The sequence below is a fragment of the Silurus aristotelis genome (genome assembly GCF_946808225.1).
Source record: "Silurus aristotelis genome assembly, chromosome: 14".
Classification (NCBI taxonomy): Eukaryota; Metazoa; Chordata; class Actinopteri; order Siluriformes; family Siluridae; genus Silurus; species Silurus aristotelis.
The window spans coordinates 26351500-26374702 of record NC_139587.1 but is presented as its reverse complement, the minus strand read 5'-3'; the positions used below and the strand labels follow the sequence as shown (position 1 = coordinate 26374702).

General features: G+C 39.9%; 3 long non-coding RNA genes across 3 annotated transcripts in view; 2 read left to right on the top strand and 1 right to left on the bottom strand.

The window, feature by feature from the left end:
* The window catches only part of LOC310737019, a 193139-nt gene extending 171323 nt beyond the window's left edge, over positions 1–21816 (top strand). Inside the window, exon 3 of the long non-coding RNA XR_014536724.1 lies at positions 20940–21816. This is a non-coding gene — a long non-coding RNA (uncharacterized lncRNA). The remainder of the gene's footprint in view (positions 1–20939) is intronic.
* On the top strand, positions 12319–15707 carry LOC310737025. Its single transcript, XR_014536730.1, has 2 exons — positions 12319–13784; positions 13816–15707. It is a non-coding gene; the product is annotated as an uncharacterized lncRNA (long non-coding RNA).
* On the bottom strand, positions 15123–15639 carry LOC310737021. Its single transcript, XR_014536726.1, has 2 exons — positions 15498–15639; positions 15123–15286 (listed from the first exon to the last, which is right to left on the bottom strand). It is a non-coding gene; the product is annotated as an uncharacterized lncRNA (long non-coding RNA).
* Positions 21817–23203: the final 1387 nt, after the last annotated feature.

Here is a 23203-nt window from a genome sequence, read left to right as displayed (position 1 = left end):
ATCATTTTATTGTGTTGTATTTATCCGCCACACCTTAAAGGCCGGTCCGTGAAAATATTGTCTGACATTAAACCGGTCCATGGTGCATAAAAGGTTGGGGACCGCTGGCGTACATTGTTGTCTATGAGAGTATTTTTTATACATCGTCTCTATTTTATTACCCTGCTCATCCCTGAATGTAAGCATGACTGTTCACCAACAATAGTAAAGTTCTGATAATCGCCTAAATGAGATGAACCAACCTATTTTTTTCCACAGCGGGAAAAATACCTTTGAGGTTTTCCCTTTAAATGCTGAGGATTGAGCACACCTGCTTCTCCGCCGTGTCTGACACCTGAAAACACATTCCAGTCTTATCTCGAGCCATTCATCGTTTATAGATTGACCTGTTCCCAAACAATTTAAGAAACCCTGATGAGTGCCTTGGGACAAACTGACATCTTTTCGAAGATACGCATTCCACATACTTTCTCATCTTTTCCCGGAATCAGCTCTCACTAAAACTTGTTAAAGCAATAACAATAATGGATCATCTCTTGATACCTGCTGATACGTGACCCAAATGCAACATACCTAAATGCAATAAATTCAATGGCGCGTCTATGATCGGAAATTGTGTATGCTATACGTATATATAATATGTTTGTGATGCGCATGGGAAGAATTCCGCAGGATGCTGTTGTTGATATAGGCAAGAGGTTACCTTGTTACTTAGTAACATCCAAAAAAAAGAAAAAAATTGGAAGAGAGCAAGGTCATGGTGCGAAGTTTTGGCACTAGCTTCAAACGAACGGCAATACGAACCCCTTGTGACTTCATTGTGTGTGCTGTATCTATGCCCCTTTGTATAAAGCACCTGGCAGGATTTGCTAACTCCCCAGGAAACTATCTGCTGTTTTGTCTGAGAGCCATCTAGCGCCCCACCTTCCTCGGCAACACACATAAAAAACGTGCACACACCTCAAATCCCATGTGCTGAACGCAGCCCGAGCCCTGTCACTGATAATTGTCTGCAGGCGGCCGTGCCGCTCTCCACTCTGTAACCCCTGTGGTCGGCTCAGGAAAGTATTCCCAGCACTTTTGTGCCATAGCGAAAGCGGATGTCATTAGCCTGTATCCCAACCTCCCTCCTTTCTTCTCACCCTTCCCTCCCTCCCTCGATCCTTCTTACCTCGGTCCCCTCATAACGTTAGCTTGATTTATTCCCGGTTGTTTGAAGCTAGCTCTGTTCAGACCAATTGGATCCATACGAGACTAATGGGTCATCTATATACAATCATTTTCACAAGCTCATTATTTTCTGGTTGAAAAAAAAAAAAAAAGTTAATTTCCTTCTCAGGTTGTTCATAAAACTGATAGATGGCAGAAACCAACGTTGTTTTACCTTTTATACCCTTTAGTTTCTTACATGCCCGATATAGGACTTCTCTAAAGTCAATAAGGTTTGGGGAGCAGCGTGTAGATCAGGAGAATGTTTGGAACAGCTTGAGGGCAAACTCCTGTAAAGTAAAAGGTTTTCTTTTGATCTGATTTATGCTGTGAGTTATGCATATGCGTACCTGACTTGTGGCCCTCTGCAGGAAGGCAGATAAATGCTACATTAATTAGCTAGTCTGCTAGACAAGTGGACGATGTTTTAGTTGCTTGGTAACTGCATGAAACTCAATTTAAGTTAATGAAGTTGATGATAATAAGGAATATGATAACAATGATCCACTAGTTAGTCTATTAGTAAGCTAGTCTAATAATAGAGACTATGGGAAAGTACACAAACCATGTAGTTCAGTAAAAGTAGAGATTCACTTGATAAAATGTGACTTCAGTAAATGTAAAAGTGTCCCTTTCAACTTTCACTTGAGTAAAAGTGCAAAAGTATTCGCTTACAAAAGTACCTAAGTATTCACAGTACTATAACTTATTATGACTATATTGTTCCTATTATCATTTGTGTCACAAGATTTTGCTTGATCAACTCAGTTTATGTAAAAAGACTCGAATGTGACTCTCAGCACACTAATCTATTAATAGAATTATATTAATGAGTCAAACTCTGATTTATATCTATTACAATATTCATGAGCCCAAATCCTTGAAACTAAAGAGTTTCTAGTTTAAACGAAATAAAACAAATGAAATGAACCAAATGAAATAACAGGATTTGAGAGCAGGCAGATTCGGTTTAAGGTTTATTTGTATTATTCCTCTCAAAATGTTCTGCATGCTGAACTGTATGTTCGTGCTACTGTAAGTAGATTCCACCAAGCGGCAATCAACGGGGCATGTGCGCTACACTGATTGGTGGCTCGCTGCGTGCTTGAGCAGTTAAGGTTTTATTTATCTATCTGTACTTTACAGAAGTATTTCCATTTGGAGAAGCTTTGAGTCAAAGTCAACTCGTTCCGATTTCACAAGATTTTTGACTTTGACTCAAAGTTTCTCCAAATGGAAATACTTCTGTAAAGTACAGATATGTGGGGAAAAATAATCTACTTAAGTACAGTAACAAATTACATTTACTTCATTACTGTCCACCACTGGAAATTAACTCGTGTATAAACACCAATGACCGACCTTGATGAAAACTTATAAAGATATTCACCAGTGTTTGTGCAATGAGAGCACTGTTCTGTCTTGAAAACTGCACCTCGACCGATGTGTGTAGTGCAGCAGATGGCAGGATTTGTACCCAACGTAAGGCAGGTTAGGTTTATTAAACACATACTAAGTGAAGAAAATACACAATGATAAGGATTTTTTTTTTCCTCAGGTTGTTAAACCCACATGTCTGCTAGGCAACCAAGCAGAAAATGTCAGATTTTTTATTGTGCTTTTAATTGAGATGAGGGTGGAAGGATGACACAACTGGTCATTGTTGCTTCTGTGAGTTTTTCCTTTTTTCCTGGGAAATGCCTCAGTGATAAACATAAGAAGAACAGCTGAGGGAGGACTTGCCCAGAACCCCCACCCCACCACACACCCCACATCCCACACCCCACACCCACCGACCTAACTGTTTGAGGCAAGAGAATAGTTTCCTCATAACTTGGCTCGGGAGCATGAATTATCTCTTTTTTTTCTGCGAATAACCAAAATGATTCTACTCAGCTTTTGAAGCTACCCTTTCTTTTTCGAGTCCTTGCAGCACTTTTGTTGCTTTTGAAATTTCCACCCCAGTCATATTGGCACGGTTAATGCTAGCTGAAACACAATCCGGAGCGCTGCCAGGCCCTGTATGGAACGGTGCAGAGTCTGACTCAATGAGCAACTGAGTGGATTATTGTAGGGGGTGGATTATGGGCTGCAGGAGTTTAATAATGACGGGTAAATGTGAAGCAGATCTGTCTAGACGACAGAGTTTCCAATAGATGTATACATGTTTGATTTGTCACCTGAGCCAGAGGTTGAACTCTGAGTGTACATTAGGCATTAGGTATGTTAAAGTGTGATTCAAAATGGGGATATAGTAAACTGGGAATCTTCCAGAACTGGAATAGTTGTTTGATACGGCAATGCAGTGGGTAAACATCATGATCTTGTTGTGTTTATTAATAGTTTATAGTTTATACTTAAACTCTATAGACAAAAGTTGTGGACAGCTGACAGCCAATCTGATAAGATTGGTATGTGATTCTTTTTGAACATCCCATTCCACATTTAGTCCCAATTTGCTCTTATATTAAACACTCTTCTAGGAAGCTGTTCCAGTAGATTTCGTGGAGATTTGTGTGAGATTGAATTCTGCCACAAGGGTATTAGTGATAGGGTAACTGATGTAGGTGAGGTGAGAAGGTCTGGGGTTCAGTCAGCGTTCACATTCATCCCAAATGTGTTTAATAGGGTTGGAGTTCTATAGCAGGAGATCTTCCATTCCAATCCATGTGAAGCATATCATTCATGGAGCTGGAAGTGAAGGGAAAATTTCATGCTCCTGCATCCAAATACATCCAATACAATTGTGTGCCTCCAACTTTGTGGTGAAGAACCACATACAGTTGGAACAGTCAGGTGTTTCAATACATTTGTCCATATAGTGTACGAATAAATGAATGATGGATAAATGAAAACGCTTCTTTTTTTCTTACTGATTAACCCTCAGTGTGGCATTTACCAGATAACAGAGGTTTGCTCGCCCTATGAATGTAGTCACAGTAAATACTGTAAACATGTACTTCATCTCTCCCCTGGTTTTTCTAATGTCGCTTCTGATAGGAGAACATGTACATGCTTGTTATGGATTTTCTATGGAATGTGCACGTTCCTTCTTGGTCATATTTCATGTTTTAATAAGCAGTCATTAGAGAGTATTTATTTTCTTACAGGGTGTGGAAAGCAAACCTGTTGGTACACTATGTCTTTAGGTTCTCACAGCCTTCCATGCCTCTTGCTTCAGCAAGAGTGGGACCCGTCACGTGTAGGGAGAAGTGCGGAAGCACAGGCGCTGGGAAGAAGTACTCCTTCCCTCCTAGCAGTTAAAGATTAGTAGATTCGTAGTTCAGCGGCTTTCCAGGAGGACAATGGAAGGAATGGAAAAGGAGGCAGCTTCCATTAAAACAAACATTTGGTTTAATGCATCGTAGTCATGAATTTCACAGGGTCAAAGCTAGATGCAGTGTAAGAAATGATGTGTCTATGGTTTTTTTTGAGAGCTGTGGAAGTAATAAGTGTTTAGTTTTGTATTTTATATTTAAAAAAAGATTTCATATCCGGGACAAATGGTGCTTAGAATTCCCTATACATCCATCATACGGCTCGTTGACGGAGGCTTGGATGAATGGTGGGTACTGTATACTGTGTACAGGAATGGGGACAATCTACTGTTTGGATTCTGAAAGATAAAAGCAGAGAGACAGTTCTGAAAAAAGCAGAAGCTTTAAGCACTGAGAGGCAGTTCCTGCGATGGTGGCCGTTCAACGAGCAGGAAATGCTTGCCATAACACCCAGAGACCTTTTCAACAGCAGCCTGCTTGTGTTAACGGTGTAATTGGGGATAATTAGGGTTTGGCAGGTCAGATGGACTGCATGCCCCTGATGCGTTTTCCCCTCTGCCATCCATTGCCACTGGGTTGGACTTAAATACCCTACAGATATTACAGAGATTTTCCTTAGTTCTGATGTTCGGATGTTTATGCTAGATTTGGGGAACGTCAAATATTACTAAATGAGTGAACAAAAAAGGTTTGTATTATTTTCACGTTTATTAAATGTTTTACGTTATGACTGGAGTTATACATTTCCCAACCTTTAAATTGGCAGACATGAACATGTTCATTGATCACTTTTGGGACTTTCATGGAATAAGTGTTTAGCATTTCGACTTCGACATTTGCCCCTCGAGAAATGAAACATTACACGCTCCATATTTTCCTGGTCATTTTTTCAATACAATTGAATTCAATAAATTTTTATTTGTATAGCACGTTTAACAATGGACACTGTCTCAAACACAGATAAAGCAGTGATAAAACGTATATAAGTTTGTTTCATTTAATTGTAAGTTTACCCCTAATGAGCAAACCAGTGGCGTCTGTGGCAAAGAAAAACTCCTTGAGATGGTGTGAGGTAGAAACCTTGAGAGGAACCAGACTCAAAAAGGGCATCCATTCTCATCTGGGTGGCACCAAATGTCCATTCATTACAATTCCATCATTGTTGCAGTGATGAAATGCAACCTGTGATCCTTTTATATTAATCACAGTTTAAATCCATCTTCGATTTATCACATGATTGATTCCTCGATTTTTTCCACATCTACCACACGTGACCCAATTTCTCACATGGAATTCTTATCAATCATTTATTTTACTACTTTTTTTCACTTTTTTACCTCATGATTTTCCTACAGTTAGTTTCATAAAGTGCTTGTGGTTATAATTAATATAATAATGATTACGTGAGCTCATGATTACATTTTAGTTGTTCAGTATCTGGATATAACATGGTATAAATGCATCTTCACATTTGTTTTTTTTCCCCCAATATGATCCCATAGTTCTCTCATATTTACACATGAAATGTGATTATGAAAGGGGAAAAAAAATCTGTAGGTCTATTTTGTTGTTCTGATCTGGTCCATTGGTCTAGAGTTCATTGGGCAATTTTTGGAGGTCCATTCATTCTGTGTGTTTGTGTATATGTGTGTGTATATGTGTGTGTGTGTGTGTGTGTGTGTGTGTGTGTGTGTGTGTGTGTGTGTGTGTGTTTGTGTGTGTGTGTGTGTGTGTGTGTGTGTGTGTGTGTGTGTGTGTGAGAGAGAGAGACTTGAAAAGTTCCAAAGTTGTAAAGAACGAGAGAACAAGAGGTAAAAAGGGTGGAAAGCGGCCGCAGGGGAGGGGAGTGAGGTTGAATTTGGGGGGTTTGATCCATCATTGAGGAGGTCTGGGTTCTGACCCTTGACATGCTGGGAAGCTCAAGAGAGTGGAAGTCAAGCTTCGGTGAACCTGGTGTGTATGTGTGTATATGTATATGTGTGTGTGTGTGTGTGTGTTTGTGTGTGTGTGTGTGTGTGGGTGTGTGTGTGGGTGGGTAGGTGTTTGTAGGGGGGTATCTGAAAATCCCCGCAAAAGCTCTTTTCCTCAATGAATGGGATCTTAGCATTCCCTCCCCAGACTGAAAGACTTGAAGCACATAGCTGAGAATCACAGGGTGACAGAGATTACCTTCAGAGGAAAACCGAGGGATAGAAAGAGAGAGACAGGGAGAGAGAGAGAGAGAGAGAGAGAGATAAAGAGAGGGGGATGGAGGGGAAAAAAAATGAAGCTCCAAAACAATGCGGGTGGTTTAGTTCAATGCCTATGGCCACATTCTTTCAGGTTGACCCCCAGAGTCCTCGCTGTGGCTGAATCTGTCAGAGAATCCACTGGCTGTTTGTCATCCACACGTCTGCCTCCGGGTATGGGCCACTGTTTACACTTCCCCTGCTTAATGCAGCAACTAAAAATAGCCCTTCTTCTTAGACCGATTAAAAAAAAAGGACCTGCATCCCGTTTTATAGCTGCTGCATGACACAGCATGTCGATGTCCTGTTTTTCCCCCTCTAACTCTCTCTTTCATTCTGTAATTTTCCCTCTAGCGCATCTGTGACACAACGGTCTCCTCTGTATTTTAGGAAACACGTGTATTCGATCAGGGCTGAGGGAAAGCCGCCGCTATCACTTCTGTAAGTAATAGCAATTTGCTTATGAACGAGCTAACGTGATTAAAGGGGAGCACAGGGAAGGTGAAACGCCGTCCTGTGATGTGGCCTTGCAATCACCAAGAGATCAGATTCCGGAGTGGACAGATAAGGAACAGGTTATAAAAAGCCACAAAACCCAAACATCTCGGGTGTTTTCATTCAGCAGAACCAACTCTCCGTTTAAAGCATTTTCCCACTCCACGCTTTACCTCAAAATAAATAGGACCTCACACGCTCACACTCAAACAATCTCCAGACATCCTCCAGCATCAACGCCAACTTAAGATGGCATCCAGCTGATCTCATTCCTTCCACTGATAGAGCAGTACTAAGAAATGCGAAACATGAATCGGGGCATGCTTTAGCCAATTAGCCAGATTCCTTATCAAGGAGAGGCAGTGTGTCACGGGAAGTGTTGCTGAACCGGAAATCCAGATGTTTTTTCTTGGTCCATACTAAGGTTTGAACTTCAATTATCTAATGCTGACATGGTTTGGTTTTCGATCGATAGACATTCCAAGAGAGCCAAGAAGTCATTTGTTATTAATGCGACTGTTTCTGTGTCAAAAAAAAATTAAATAAAGAATTTAATATATTCATATCCGCAGACATTCTCAATGCTACTGTATACACTAAGCATCCAAAAGGTCAGTTGTTTAGAGTTCCTGCAACCGGAAACGCAGACTTGAGATGTCTATGGTCTTCTATTAGGTTGTAAGACACAAAGAACAACTTGTACATCAAATCATTTGCTACACAGTGCCTGTAAAAAACTTGGAAACATCTTGTTTTTTTATGGTTTATGAGACACATTGAATGAGTGGAAGAAAGTGCTGTCGATTGTGTATTTGCCATTTTTGGCTCTAACAGAAAAGCTTGGCCCGACGAGAAGCGGAAGCAACGCATTCCCAGCAAGCTGGATGAGCGTTTTCTGCGTCCTGTGGCACAGCCTCTTCTCCGGGGTCTACCGTTTTTTCCTGACCTACACACCAAGGTGTCTAGCTCTTGGAAGACCCCATATGTGCCCCGTACCCTTCCCCTGCATTTGCTATATGCGAATATAGTAGGGTTTGAGGAGTGCGGCTATTGGGAGATGCCCAGGGTTAAAGAGTTGGCTATCTCTCCCCAGGTGTTGCATCGATGAAGGCCCCGGTGTTGCCTACTAAGCCGTTGAGAGCCACTTCGGCCTTAGTAGGCAGGGCTTATGCAGCATCAGGTCAAGCCGTGGGCTGCCTCCACACTATGGGTGTGTTGCAGGCATACCAGGCCAATCTGCTGCGAGAGTTGGACGAGGAATTTAACTCTGGGGCTGACGACATCAAGGAGTTACGTCGTGCTGCCGGCCTAACCCTTATAGCCACCAAGGAAACGACGCGCTGCTAGATGTATACTGGCGGGTCCTGCACACAATAGAGAAGGGCTACTCGATTCAGTTCGGGTCCCCTCCGCCCTGGTTCAACGGGTTGTGTCCTGCCATGTCGGGACACAAGCAGGCTGCTTCGGGGGCGAAAGCAAACCTTCACCAAGCTGGTCTCTCAACTAAGTTAGTAGAGACCATTCTCCATTCCAGAGCTCCCTCCATGAGGAGGTTGTATGCCACTAAATGGCATCTGTTCACAACATGGTGTGAGCACCACCAGTTGGACCTAGATAACTGCCCAGTTGGTTCAGTTCTGGAGTTCCTACAGGAACAGTTTGCCGCAGGCTTGGCTCCATCAACCTTGAAGGTTTATGTCTCCGCTATAATGGCTTATTGTACCCCACCAGTGGGGCAGTCGCTGGGGAAACACCCCCCGTGACAAGTTTCCTACAAGGGGAAACTACCCAAAGCCTGTGTGGAACTTGGCCGTTGTGCTGGTGGCTCTATCTGAGCCCCCCTTTTGATGTGGCCCTTAGGTATTTGTCGGTTAAGACCGCCTTGCTCCTGGCAATCTTCTCCCTTAAGAGGGTCGGGGACCTACAGACTCTTTCCGTGGCCCTGTCTCTCCTGGAGTTTGCCCCTGGCATGGCTGGTGCTTTTTTTTTTACCTTAAACCCGGGGTATGTGCCTAAGGTGTCTGTGGCTCCCTCGCGACCTGTCATTTTGCAGGCATTCTGCCCTCCTTCTTTCCTAGCCCCTAACCAGGAATAGCTAAATCCCAAGCTTCCTGGTTTGCGCGACGTCACCTGCCAATGACGTCACGACTGCATATTGTCCAGATTTTACACGTGATCCAGAGCATGAACAACGCGAAGTGTTCCCAAAGTAAAGTGCAACATCTGAACATTTATGTATTCATTTTGTCAAAGAAAATCTGCATACCATTGTATTATCTATTTTGTTGCATAGAAACTAAAGGAACCCGCATGCGTCTCTCAAAAACTATAAAAGAGTAGATGTTTCCAAACTTTTAACAGAAACTGTAGTAAGTTTGGAAACCTACACTTTTGCAGTTAGCTCAACTAGATACAAAGTCCTGTTATCTCCAGAAAGTGGACTAATTGTATTTAAAGATTTAAATTTAATGATAATTTGACGTTATTCGATTACAAAACTAAACCAATAAGGCTTATGTCTGTGTGATTACAGACTATTCAACAATTTCACAACAGAAAATCACATTCAGATGATATCCAAACAAATCTGGATAAAATCTGGATTATTCGATTACAAAACTAAACCAATAAGGCTTATGTCTGTGTGATTACAGACTATTCAACAATTTCACAACAGAAAATCACATTCAGATGATATCCAAACAAATCTGGATAAATTCGATCTTTTTCACACTGATGTTGTGTTTGTGTGTGGAAGACAGAGTTTTTCTCGACTACTCCTTAGAGTGAATCGTTTAAAAATGCCATTTTAATTGTATTAATATAGAAAATAAAGACATTCGATACTAATAACATTTATTTTACTGACCCATTCAACTCAAAATTAACACGATGGTGGACGATGTAGTACTGTGGTCATTGTGCCTGTTTTGATCGGTCACACATTCCTTCCACAAGAGTTTCCTCTCACACTCATTGAATCATCATCTTGGAAACTTAAAGTTTGTCCAGTGTAGCCATTTTCAACATTTCCTGTGTGTGCAAGATATAAATGTGAAAGAACGTAGACACTTCGATGTGAGCCATTTGTTAGCAACAGTTAGTGACTTGAGTGATAAATTTTTACTTCATCAAAACCATACAGTAGAGGTTATAGGGGTATGTTATGGGATCTACTGCAGATGTCCAGCATCATTGATTAAGAAGGTAATCCTAAGTGCACAGTCCTTTGCGATTGTTGCTTGTCAGACTGTATGAACATGGTCCCCCATGTCACACTGTAGGATCTCAGTTATTATAATGTCAGACTGTACTACAGTCAAAACCTGACGGACACAAGAAAAAGACTCGTTATGTTTTATGTCATCAATTCGTAACACATTCAGACCCGTGTTCTCTCTGTAATGGTAGTAAGCAGCAAGCAAAAAAACGATCTTTAGCGTTAATGTTTATGACATGCCTTGATAATAAATAAAAAACGTCATACAAACACTCCTTTTCCCTCCATAACTCAATAAGTTTCTCTTCTTTCTTTACTGTCCACCTGACTCGTTTCGAGGTGTTTTGAAGTTGTCGCTAGCGCTAATCGCGTCATCAGGTTCGGCGCTCCTATTAGTAGCTGGTTTGACGGTCATCGTAGGAGAAGTCACACTGTAGGAAAGAGTCTGAAATCTGCTGCTGCTGCCAGAATTTCATCAGAGGAAAAAAATTATTGGCCATTAAGCCGCAGTCGGCGAACGTGTGAACAACCAGCGATCAAAAACTACAGATTTCAGCTTTGTAATTTATCTTTTAGGATTTCCACAATTTGTCTCAGATGGTCGAATCATGACCAAAATCGCACAATTGGGACCTGGCTTAAGACTAAGTTTGTCATGTTGCTGCTCAATTGACTTTTTGGCTGAACTCGTGGGTTGAGGGCACGTTTTCTTTGGTTTAGCTTTGTTGCCTTGGTGTAGGTGCGCTCACACTGCAAGATTGATCCTAAAACATTTCGAAAATACTGTTGCTCTGAATGCAGGTGAATCAGCGAGTGGTCAGATTTGATTGCTACAACTGCATTCCGACATCCTGTGTCTCTCCCCGGTTTGCCTTCATACCGTACGCTGTATGTAAGATTCAGTCCGAATGCGATCCTCCTTCTAGGTGGCAGGTAACAGCACAGAAATTACACTCGGTTCTAGACCTCTGAATCGTCTTGAATAAAGTCGACTGTGAATCGAACGTATTCTGTTTTCAGCTGTATCTTTTCATTTCTTTATTTTTTGTAGATGTGAGCTTATAAATGGTACCAAAGGACAGAGCTGTTAATGTATAAAAAAAAATCTTAAGTGAACACTTTAATGACAACCACAATCATACTGGGTCACTTAAATCTGTACTTATGTCATACATATCCATCCAGCTCTCCTATTTAATTCACAAACACACACACACACACACACACACACACACACACACACACACACACACACACACACACACATATGTGTGTGTGTGTGTGTGTGTGTGTGTGTGTGTGTGTGTGTGTGTGTGTGTGTGTGTGTAGGTTTACTGGTCGGTGCTATTTTCTGTTATGTGCATTGTCCCACACTGTTTTGTTTTGTCTGTCTGTACTGTTGTCTGTCTGTACAGTTTTTTTGTCTGCACTGTTTTCACTCGGTTGCACTCGATGCACTTTATGTAGCTTTATGTTGTGTGTTGTAGCTCTATGTTGTTTAGTGTAGCACCAGGGTTCCGGAGGAACGTTGTCTCATTTTTACTGTGTACAGTAGAAATGACAACAAAAGCCTCTTGACTTGACTTTACGTGATATATAATATTTTCTTTCACTGTGTATGTGTATGTATGTGTGTGTGTATGTATGTGTTTATGTGTATGTGTATGTGTGTATGTGTATGTGTGTATATATATATATATATACTGTATATACAAGCAAATACACACAATATACATATTCATATACACACAAATATATATAATAATATATAATATGTGTTTTATCCTTAAACTTTAATACTATATAGTCAGGCTAAATTTTAATATACTTTCATACTGTATTTTATTTCTTTTTACGTTACCTTACTCTTATCTTTAGATTTTATTTCTTTCCATATTTACAAGTCGTACAGTCCGTAAAGCATTTCACTAAATGTCATGTGTGACAAATAAAATCTAAATTCGATTTAAAATTCAAATATCTGCGTTCTGGAAGATTTTAAATGTTTCACGATTATGTTGAATGCAGAGCATGAACTACATTTCCCATCAAACCCCAACCCCCCAAATAAGGGACACATTGTTCCTGTTGTACCATCATTGAGCTTGTGAAATTTTAGTTTGAAGTTGCCATGGTTACCAATTACTTGGTCTAAGTTTTGCTTGTACGTATTTTTTTATTCGCACCTTATTACTACCGAAGTCTGCACCTGCCTTCGTCTAAATAACCAACGACAAAATGATAGCCAAAAAAGTGTGATACACTGAATGTTTGAAAGTAGTTTTGTTTCTATCATTTCCTTTCTAATTTAGATTTTAGATCGCAGTATTACTGGGCGTTTTTTTAATACACTTTTAGCCCGACGCCCCTTTTTTTACGTTTCTGAAACCAAACTGCAACAAACTGATCCATTTGTCATTGATTCTGAGTCATCAAAATTACTAATAGGTGTGAAACACCACTTTTTCTTGACTGAAGTCCTGCTTCGACTTACACCTTCCCAGCTGTTTTCCTGTAATGACCTGACTCTGTCCCATGAGGCCATAGCAGGTGTGAAGTCCTCTCATAAGTCATTCTGCCTTTCATATTGTCTACTGGCGTTACCATGAGGCAACCTGTAGAGAATGATATCAGAAAAAAATGCATGTTAAATAAAATCCGGAACTGAATCCCCATGAATGCTGAATCTTTTTTGATAAATATCTACAAGAGCTTGGCTGGGAACCAAAACCAACAAAACTTTTTTGCCTACAATAGAAGCTCTCGGGCTTTGATAAAGAAGCATTCAGGTTTCTGTGTGTGTGTTCGTGTGTTGAGGGGAACTGACACCGTGCGCTTGTGCATTCCCTGAACGTTAAGACCAGAAGTTTCATGCAAAAGTTTTCACGCCTTGTGTCAAAACTGAAACATCATTCTGGTTCTCTCATATCACTTGAAGTATGCTGAGGTCAACTTGTGACAGATAACTGGTTACAAAATGGCATTGAGAATGCAGGTGCTTCTAGTTACACAAAGCTGCCTTTTAAAACGCTGATGCACGAACGCGTATGCTTTCTCTCTTTCCGTTTCATGCAAACAAAAAATCCCACAAAACATATGAATTATACCTGATGTTCCACAGATTTAAGTGCAGCTGACCAACACCAAGATCTGAGCATGATCACAAATTAGCAACGCAATGCGTTGTGCACATTACTGAATTACTGCAGTGAATGAAATGACTCAGAGCTTTGATATGTTTTGTCGAGTTGCATGGCAACAGCAGAAAACATTCTCTGCCTTTATTTAACTAGCAATCAATTTTATCTTTACTTTTGTACTTTTTAACTTAAAGCAGTGTGTGTGTGTGTGTGTGTGTGTGAGAGAGAGAGAGAGAGAGAGAGAGATTAAGAAGACCTGTGTTCGATGTTCACTACCCTGAAATTCACCTAAACTTATGGCATCTTCTGCAGAGTAACTATTTTTAGTCTGCGTTCCTCGAAGAACGCATCTCTTCTCAAGCGCTTGAATTATGGACAGAAACATTTGTGGCCCTGTTTGTATGGAGACATTAAAACCTGGCGTTATTTCAAGGCAGGCTGAAAAACGATGATGCGTTCGATCTGTAGGGCCTTCGGACAAATGGCACGGGCTGTCGTCACCTCTCGCTTCTAACACCATGTGACGTTTCCCCTTCTCGGTGTTGTGTCTGAGGATAAAAGCAGCAATCACACCAACTGCTGAGAGCTTCGCCAGATTTATGCTCATAACAACAGCATTCCAGCCAAGATGGCCTCTACCTCCCTAAATAAACCCAAACAAAGTCAGAGGCACAGGAGAGTCCCGAGCAGAGGCAGTGCTCCATCCTTATTGACGTCATACTCCTGATCAAGTCACGCTTTTTTCTTCTTTTGCTTTATCAAGAGTTTTATTAAGGTCTCTAAAAAGACTGCTCTAATTCATAAACAACGCAGACTCTTAAACAAAAAAAACACATTCTATTCGATTGTATCTCTTTATTTTCACTTCATCTCCTCCTTTTTCTTCCCCTCGTCCTGTTCCGCAGTGGGCCGTCTCGCCCGCTTCATGCCAATGTTATGGGTTCGTTGCGCTGGTATGCGCCAGGAATCTTTGGATCAAGGTAATTTCACACTGTTTGAGATTTTCCCAGGATGTTAAGCTTCCCCTTTTACCTTTGAGAGCCAGATAGCGAGCAGCACATGTTCCAGACCTCAGAGAAACGCTCCGGGGAGGTGGTCCAGGGGTGGGGGGACTGGGGGGTTGGAGGGCAACTTAAAAGATATATATTGTAAATGATGTACCAACACTCGTGGTGCCCCAAGAAGATCAGATTATCATAGCCTGATCTGAGTGTGGTACACGCACTGTGACTTCATGCGTGCTGGTGTAATTGGGGCGAAGTGGAGATGTCGATTTGCGATACCCAGGTTTTGGTTTTAGTTTAGAGGCCTGAATCAGAGATCGTTCTTAAAGTCAGTGACAGAAATTATAAAAAGAAAATGATTTCTTGGCAAGTGCAAAATTTCATATTCATAACTTATATATGGGAAATTTCAATCCATATATATTTGTTAGTGTTTTTTATGAAATTATTAAAAATCAAATACACGTTTGACTTTGTTTCATCCTCCCTAGTTTCTATACTAAGATCCCTTAATACCCTACCACTCCTCTACTGATCTCTCCATCCTCTACCAATTCGCCACACCCCCTCCATCTTCTACCACTTCACCACACTCCCTCCATTTTCTACCACTGCACCACACCCCTCCATCCTCTACAACTGCAACATTGATCCATCCGTCCTCTACCACTACACCAAACTTTCCCCATCTTCTACCACTGCATCACATTCCCTCATCCTCTACTAATGGGCCACACACCTTCCATTTTTTACCACTACACCAGTGCCTATCCTCCTTTACCACTGCAACACTGGTGCCTTCATCCTTTATCAATGCTCCACTAATCCGACCACCTTTTCAGGATACAAGAAAGACGCGTTTCCAGTTTCTTCTCTGTTTCGGCATTGTGGTGGTCGTACACTTGATGTCCGAACAGTTGAACTTGAAACATCATCTAAATACGTACTTCTACCAGCTATTCTTGACTTACATTTGCACCTTTTCTGTAAAAAAAAAACTTTTTCTAAAAATATTCTCTTTTAGCATTTTTGGACTGATGTATAGTCTGTGTCCTTATGAACCAGCATCAAAATGCATATTAATGGAGACTTTGACGCACTATGTAAGTCCCTCGGGATAAAATAAAATAAAACGCTTTAAAATTAAAATAAGTAAAAAAAAATTTATAACAATAATAATATACCCATAGAATGAGACCCATTTTAAGCTTAACATTTGTAAAAAAAATTAAAAAAATTATAAATAAAAAAAAATAAATCCTCATAAATATAATCATATATTTAGTTTGTCACAGTCACAGTGGAGAACTGATTAACAGTCCATTTTTATTCATATGGCATTCATGGACATGCTAGTCTTGCTAATCATCGTTGTCTATTTATTGCATTTGTAAATTCCACATGATGAGATCTACGCGGTAGTATCAAAAAGTTTCAAGAGTAGTTTTGTACCACACCAACAGATGGTAGCACAAGGCTGCACACACAGTCACAGGGAGCACCGACCTTCATAAGTCAGTGTGCCAGAAGACATCGTCCTGTGTACATCGGAACTGTGCAACTGGGTACCACATGCCCACGCTGTCACCGAGCTCCTCCTCACACGTGAGTCTCTCGCCGCAAACAACATACTCACCAGATTTGGCTTTTGAGGACTTCACCCTCTTCCGGAAGATGAAGATCCATCTCAAAGTTCGAGCTCCAGTGCAAATTGTACGCTTTGTAAATAAGATTCACAGGAACGCTATTTTAAAGGTGATAGTGTTTTTAAGGGTAGAACTTTCTCAACTTTGTGATACCACCTTGTATATCTGAAAATGTGAGCTGAAGACAGCATCTAAAGACATTTTGGCAGCTTTTCTGCAGTGTTGCATTGTGGAGACGCGTTGGCTCGGAGCTATATTTGGAAGTTTAAGAAGGCTGCAGCACCTGAAGATAATTTCAGTAGTTCAATAGTTTTAGAGCTTTTCTAGTCCATTGGTTGAGTGGTATCTTTTGAAAGAGAAAAAAATGTAATGAAAGCAAAAATAGGCAGCACCTGACGCATTCAGAACGTGAGAAAGCTGAAATTGTTACAGTAATCTAATTAGCTCATCTCTGCCGAAAGGCCCATCTGCTCCCTACGGTTCCCCACAGCCTCTAAAACAACAGCACAACTGGGTAACTAGCTCAGTCAAGGTGCTTACAAACCGAGTTTTAGAAAAAAAAACGTTGATTTTTGTGTGTACCAGGTGTAAATGTGGGATTCCTAATCTACACAGAGAGAGGTAGTGGTGAGAATGGATGTGAGATACAATATTAGCGCACAGAGTTTGTTTTTGGCACACAATTAACACAAAAACAATTGCACTGATGTTGTTAAAATGACTTTGGGGTGTATAGAATAGTCCCTGGTCTATATTGTATTCATTTTGTCATTATCTACAGAATGTTCAAAAGCTATACATTACTTACAAGAATTCAATTCAAAGATCTGGCTTTGTGCTGCTTGGGGGGGGGGCTTTTTTTGTACTTGGGTCATTATGTCATTTTTATAAGAAGCATCACTGCAATTCATTAGAAGGTTATTCTCTCTGGTTATTGTTTGAGGACTTCACCCTCTTCCGGAAGATGAAGGTCCAGCTCAAAGTTCGAGCTCCAGTGCAAATTGCACGCTTTGTAAATAAGATTCACAGGAACGCTATTTTAAAGGTGATAGTGTTTTTAAGGGTAGAACTTTCAGAACTTTGTGATACCACCTTGTATATCTAAAAATGTGAGCTGAAATAGTTCTATCCTGTGGTTTTATCCAGCATGGCACCACTCCTATTACCAGTGCACAGGTGCTCTCTGAATGAATAAGAAAATCTCAACCGAAGTAAGAGATGAGGACAACATTATCAACACTATCAACACCAGCTCCATCATCAACATTATCAACACCAGCTCTATCATCATCAACACTACAACACCAGCTCTATCATCAACACTATCAACACCAGCTCCATTATCAACACTATCAACACCAGCTCCATCATCAACACTATCAACACCAGCTCCATCATCAACACTATCAACACCAGCTCCATCATCAACATTATCAACACCAACTCCATCATCAACACTATCAACACCAGCTCCATCATCAACACTATCAACACCAGCTCCATCATCAACACTATCAACACCAGCTCCATCATCAACACTATCAACACCAGCTCTATCATCAACACTATCAACACCAGCTCCATTATCAACACTATCAACACCAGCTCCATCATCAACACTATCAACACCAGCTCCATCATCAACACTATCAACACCAGCTCCATCATCAACACTATCAACACCAGCTCCATCATCAACATTATCAACACCAACTCCATCATCAACACTATCAACACCAGCTCCATCATCAACACTATCAACACCAGCTCCATCATCAACACTATCAACACCAGCTCCATCATCAACATTATCAACACCAGCTCTATCATCATCAACACTACAACACCAGCTCTATCATCAACACTATCAACACCAGCTCCATTATCAACACTATCAACACCAGCTCCATCATCAACACTATCAACACCAGCTCCATCATCAACACTATCAACACCAGCTCCATCATCAACACTGTCAACACCAGCTCCATCATCAACATTATCAACACCAGCTCCATCATCAACACTATCAACACCAGCTCCATCATCAACACTATCAACACCAGCTCCATCATCAACACTATCAACACCAGCTCCATCATCAACATTATCAACACCAGCTCTATCATCATCAACACTACAACACCAGCTCTATCATCAACACTATCAACACCAGCTCCATTATCAACACCAGCTCCATCATCAACACTATCAACACCAGCTCCATCATCAACACTATCAACACCAGCTCTATCATCAACAATAACAATGCCAGCTCCAATATCATCAACACTATCAACACCAGCTCCATCATCAACACTATCAACACCAGCTCTATCAACACTATCAACACCAGCTCCATCATCAACACTATCAACACCAGCTCCATCATCAACACTATCAACACCAGCTCCATCATCAACATTATCAACACCAGCTCCATCATCAACACTATCAACACCAGCTCCATCATCAACATTATCAACACCAGCTCTATCATCATCAACACTACAACACCAGCTCTATCATCAACACTATCAACACCAGCTCCATTATCAACACCAGCTCCATCATCAACACTATCAACACCAGCTCCATCATCAACACTATCAACACCAGCTCTATCATCATCAACAATAACAATGCCAGCTCCAATATCATCAACACTATCAACACCAGCTCCATCATCAACACTATCAACACCAGCTCTATCAACACTATCAACACCAGCTCCATCATCAACACTATCAACACCAGCTTTATCAACACTATCAACACCAGCTCCATCATCACCACTATCAACACCAGCTCTATCATCAACACTATCAACTCTAGCTTCATCATTAACACCAGATGCATCAACACCATCAACACCACCTTCATCAACACCAGCTTTATAATCACCATCAACACCCACTCCAAAAGCATGATTATTAACACCAGCTCCATCATTATTATCACCATCTTCACCAGCTCCATTATCAACATAAACACCAGCTCCAGCATGGTCAACACCATCAACACCAGCTACACCAGCTCTATCATCAACACCAGCTTCATCATCATCAACAGCAGCTCTATTACTGCCAAATCTAAGTGTAAGAGCGGTGTTTCCCCACTCCATTATATTGCAGAGGTGTACAGATGTGGTTATATCCACACAATGTGTGTGTCCCATTAAACACTGCATGTCATTTTTTTCTTACACTCACACTACCTTCTCTGCTAGTCCAACTGGATCTTTTAGCAAACCTCCTGAAATATCCAGTGAATAAATACCTAGTTTTATCAATATATATAAAACGATCAGCTAGAAGATGCTGCAGTTATCCCTTTAGAGAGATGATCCAGAATGTACAGAGTGCAGGAGAACTAAACAATCATTACTGACTCTCAGAAAATGTGTGTCTTCTGGACTAAAAAGATCTTGCGTCAAATACCTTTAGTTCTGAGGTTATTGAATTGTTTTAGAAATATGACGTTCCTAGGAATTTGTGCTTAGGGATATCTAACAATAGGTTAGATATCCCTAAGCACAAATTCCTAGGAAGTGATTTCCAGTATTAAAGAATGAGGAAATATTTTCCCGTTATTTCTGTACTTAAACGCTTCCAAAGAAAGATAATATTTCCATGCCAGGATTTTAATTTCTTTACTAAATGTTATTGTCTTTTTTTTAGTGACTCTGATAAAAGATCAACTTTACGAGTAGAGTTATGAAGTTAAAACACTACTTTAATGTCTACAAATTAGTTTAATTCAATCTGGTGTTTGTTTCTTTTCACATTATTGATTCTTGATTGATTTCGTAGCATCAATTCCGTTGCTATGCCTAATTACATTAGTTCCTAGAAACGATCGGAAAACGTCCTCGGTGCTGGGTAGTGCAGCAGGTGGTAGGATTTGGGAATAAAAGAGTAGTTCAGTTTGTCAAAGTTATGATAATCCAAGTGCTAGAAACAGACGTGTGCATGTATAAAGTTTGCAGTGTTCAGTTCAACAATATAGAAAGTCATGTGCAAAGTCCTGCAGAGGTCGATTTAAGTGTCCATTTTGGTATTTTAATTGTAAATGGGTGTTTGTGCACGTGCAAGTAATGCAGTATATATTAAAAGAAATACATCTATGAATCAATTAAAACATGCAAATGAAACGCTTTGTTTCGCAAATTGTTCGAAGAAATTTGGGTTTCTATCTCTTTCCCAGTAAAAACACTTCTGATAAGAGCTACTGAACGTGTTTCTTCTGTATCTTACCTACAAAATATTCTGGATATTAAATGTGCCCATCCTCAGTTATTTATCCGTCCTTGAAGTTATTTGGAAGTGTGTTCAGGTCAATCAGAAATGCAATGAATCGAATGAATGCAATAAATCGGAATGTATTTATTGGTGGATTGAATATGTTTTCAATCGAAAGTTTAATGGAAACTAAGAAGAAAATCTGCACTTATGGAAGTTTCTCTTGGGGGAAAAATAAGAGCTCTGAGTTTGTATTTTTTTTTTTTTAAGATTAAGTGCAAATATGAACATCTCAGTTGATCTTTCTGTAACGTGTCATTCATTCGATCAACATATCTGACACGTGGTGTTATTATGGGATGGATTAAACTGTCGGTTAAGGTTGAATAATAATACTGTGTACTCAGTCAGGCTCCGATCCCCTTCAATAATTTTTTTTATTTCTTTTTTTTGTCTTTTCCTGTTTCTGCCCCAATAGCAGCTGCATTTCAACCGACACTACGGCTGTTATGAATTTTACCAGAAGTTTGAGTGTCATCAAAAGTGACCTGGACCAAAAATGGGAGTCGGAATAATCAGGCTCAGAGTGTGTTTGATCTCATCTACTCTTCTTCTAGAAATTCCCAGGTGGAAGTCCTCAGGAAGTTTATTTTTTTCCCCTTTCTCATTTTCTGTCTCTCTCCTTCTTTCCGGGGCACGAGAAAGATCCATGCCAGGGAGCGAGGGAGATCTTTTCATGCTGACGGATTCCTGACAGTCACAACCTGCCCCCGAGAAGTCCTTGCATTCTTCAGCAAGGTTCCCTCCCAACAATGCTTTTGTTTCTCTGTGGGTTCTTTATGTATCCAGGAGGGAAGGAGGAAAAAGAAATGGACTCTAAGATCATGGTGTATCAGCCAGCAGCTGTTGTATGAGTGACGAACGAAAGCACTAGAGATATGAACATGGCAAAATGGACTGCTCTGGGAGAGGGAAAGGGGGGTTGGTTTCTTGAAGGAGAAAGAAAAGGATGCAGACATAAACAAAGTATCTTCTTCACATGCTTTAAATGTTCCTTCATATTCGTATGAAAATGCAACAGAGAGGCTGGTTCTGCTTTTTTTTTTGCTTGAGATTTTTTTTTAGACAACTTGCATGAGTGTGAAGAACACCTCCTTCAGCACTTCGGCATCACTGATGTCTAACAAATGAATGTCCTGAAAAAGGTGTATACCATCATCTTTTAGGAAGCATGGAGAAAAAATTAGTTTCTCTTCAGGTTTTTTGGTGGCGAAACTATTTCCCATGAAATGAGCTCTCGGGATCATTAGTTTGCTCGTTGCCTGATTCTGTTTTTTGTTGTCTCCTACTGGAGTGTGTTTATTTGCTGTTTGATTTGTAGATTGTAATCCTTCAGAGGTCCACTATTGGATAAACTTATTAGAAGTAGTAGTGGTGGTAAGACTTATACATATAAATCTGATTAGAACATTTATATCTTATTGTAAAATTGAATTATAATGTTTTGGGGAATTGGACCATACAGTTGTGTAATAATTAGTTTGAGTCACATAATAATAATTTGTTGGAATTTGTTGTTTGATTATTATGTAATAATGGTACAGTGGTTTGCCAGAGGGACTTTATTTTTCTTTTATTAAAATTGAAGTATTTTGGGGGGAATTTGACCATAAAGCTTTGTCAATTGTCTGAATGTATTTCACAGAACTAATTCAAAGTTTGAACATTTTTTAATATCATTTGTTCAATTTAATTCAGTCATTGTTTTTATTTATTTATTTATTTTTAATTTTTTTCAACAACAAAAAAACTCTCATTAAATGTTCTGTTCAGGTTTAACTCATCATCAACCTTCTAAATTCCAAGAAGATGAGGATGGTTCCAGATTTCTGCTCTATAATGCTCTCTATATATAATGCAACATTTATTTGCCAGTTTTGTAGTTAAAGTAGGTTTTGAATAATGCATTTGGGAAATTGTTTAAAAAAACTAAGGAAACAATGATGAACTGTATTATAGAATTGATTATAGGATTGACTCAAAATGCCCAGATGATGAAGACCCAGCCCAGTGTATGTTCAATAATATAATTTTGTGATGCTAACGAAAGAAAGCCAAGTGGATGGGAATGTATCTGAAATCTGAAATGCTCCTCACTAATGAGAAAACACACCCCTGGGAAAACTCTATCACTGGGGTGATAACAGCTGCACACCTGAGATTTGGCATGCAAACAAAACGAGGGGCAGAAACGCTGGAGGTGAATCCCTGAAGCATATCATGCACTTATGTTTCGTAATGGACGGTTGGGTTCTCACCCTTGTTTTGTTCTTAAGGAACATCTGTGGCTGGTCAACCACATAAAAATTAATCAAAATTAATCAAAATAAACCTGAAGTATATTGTGTTTGCCTTTTTTTTTTTCGAAGAGAATGAAATGACTAAAACAGTGAGGGTATGAGTTTAATGGGTGTGTTTCTTGACTTCAGCTGTTTAGCTGTTTTGGGGGGGAGAATGTCGAGTATCTTTTCAACATATTTATGTTATCTTGTTTTCTCAGCGACTTATATGTAAGATATTTTGTTTTTAAATGTGTTTATAATTTTAAATATTTGTCATTTATTTTCATTTTGGCCAAATTTATTTTAAATTAATTTACACGGTTGTTATTATTACAACTGCAATTAAGAAACAATAATTATAGTAACAATTAATAATAAATCATAAATTAATTATAATAAT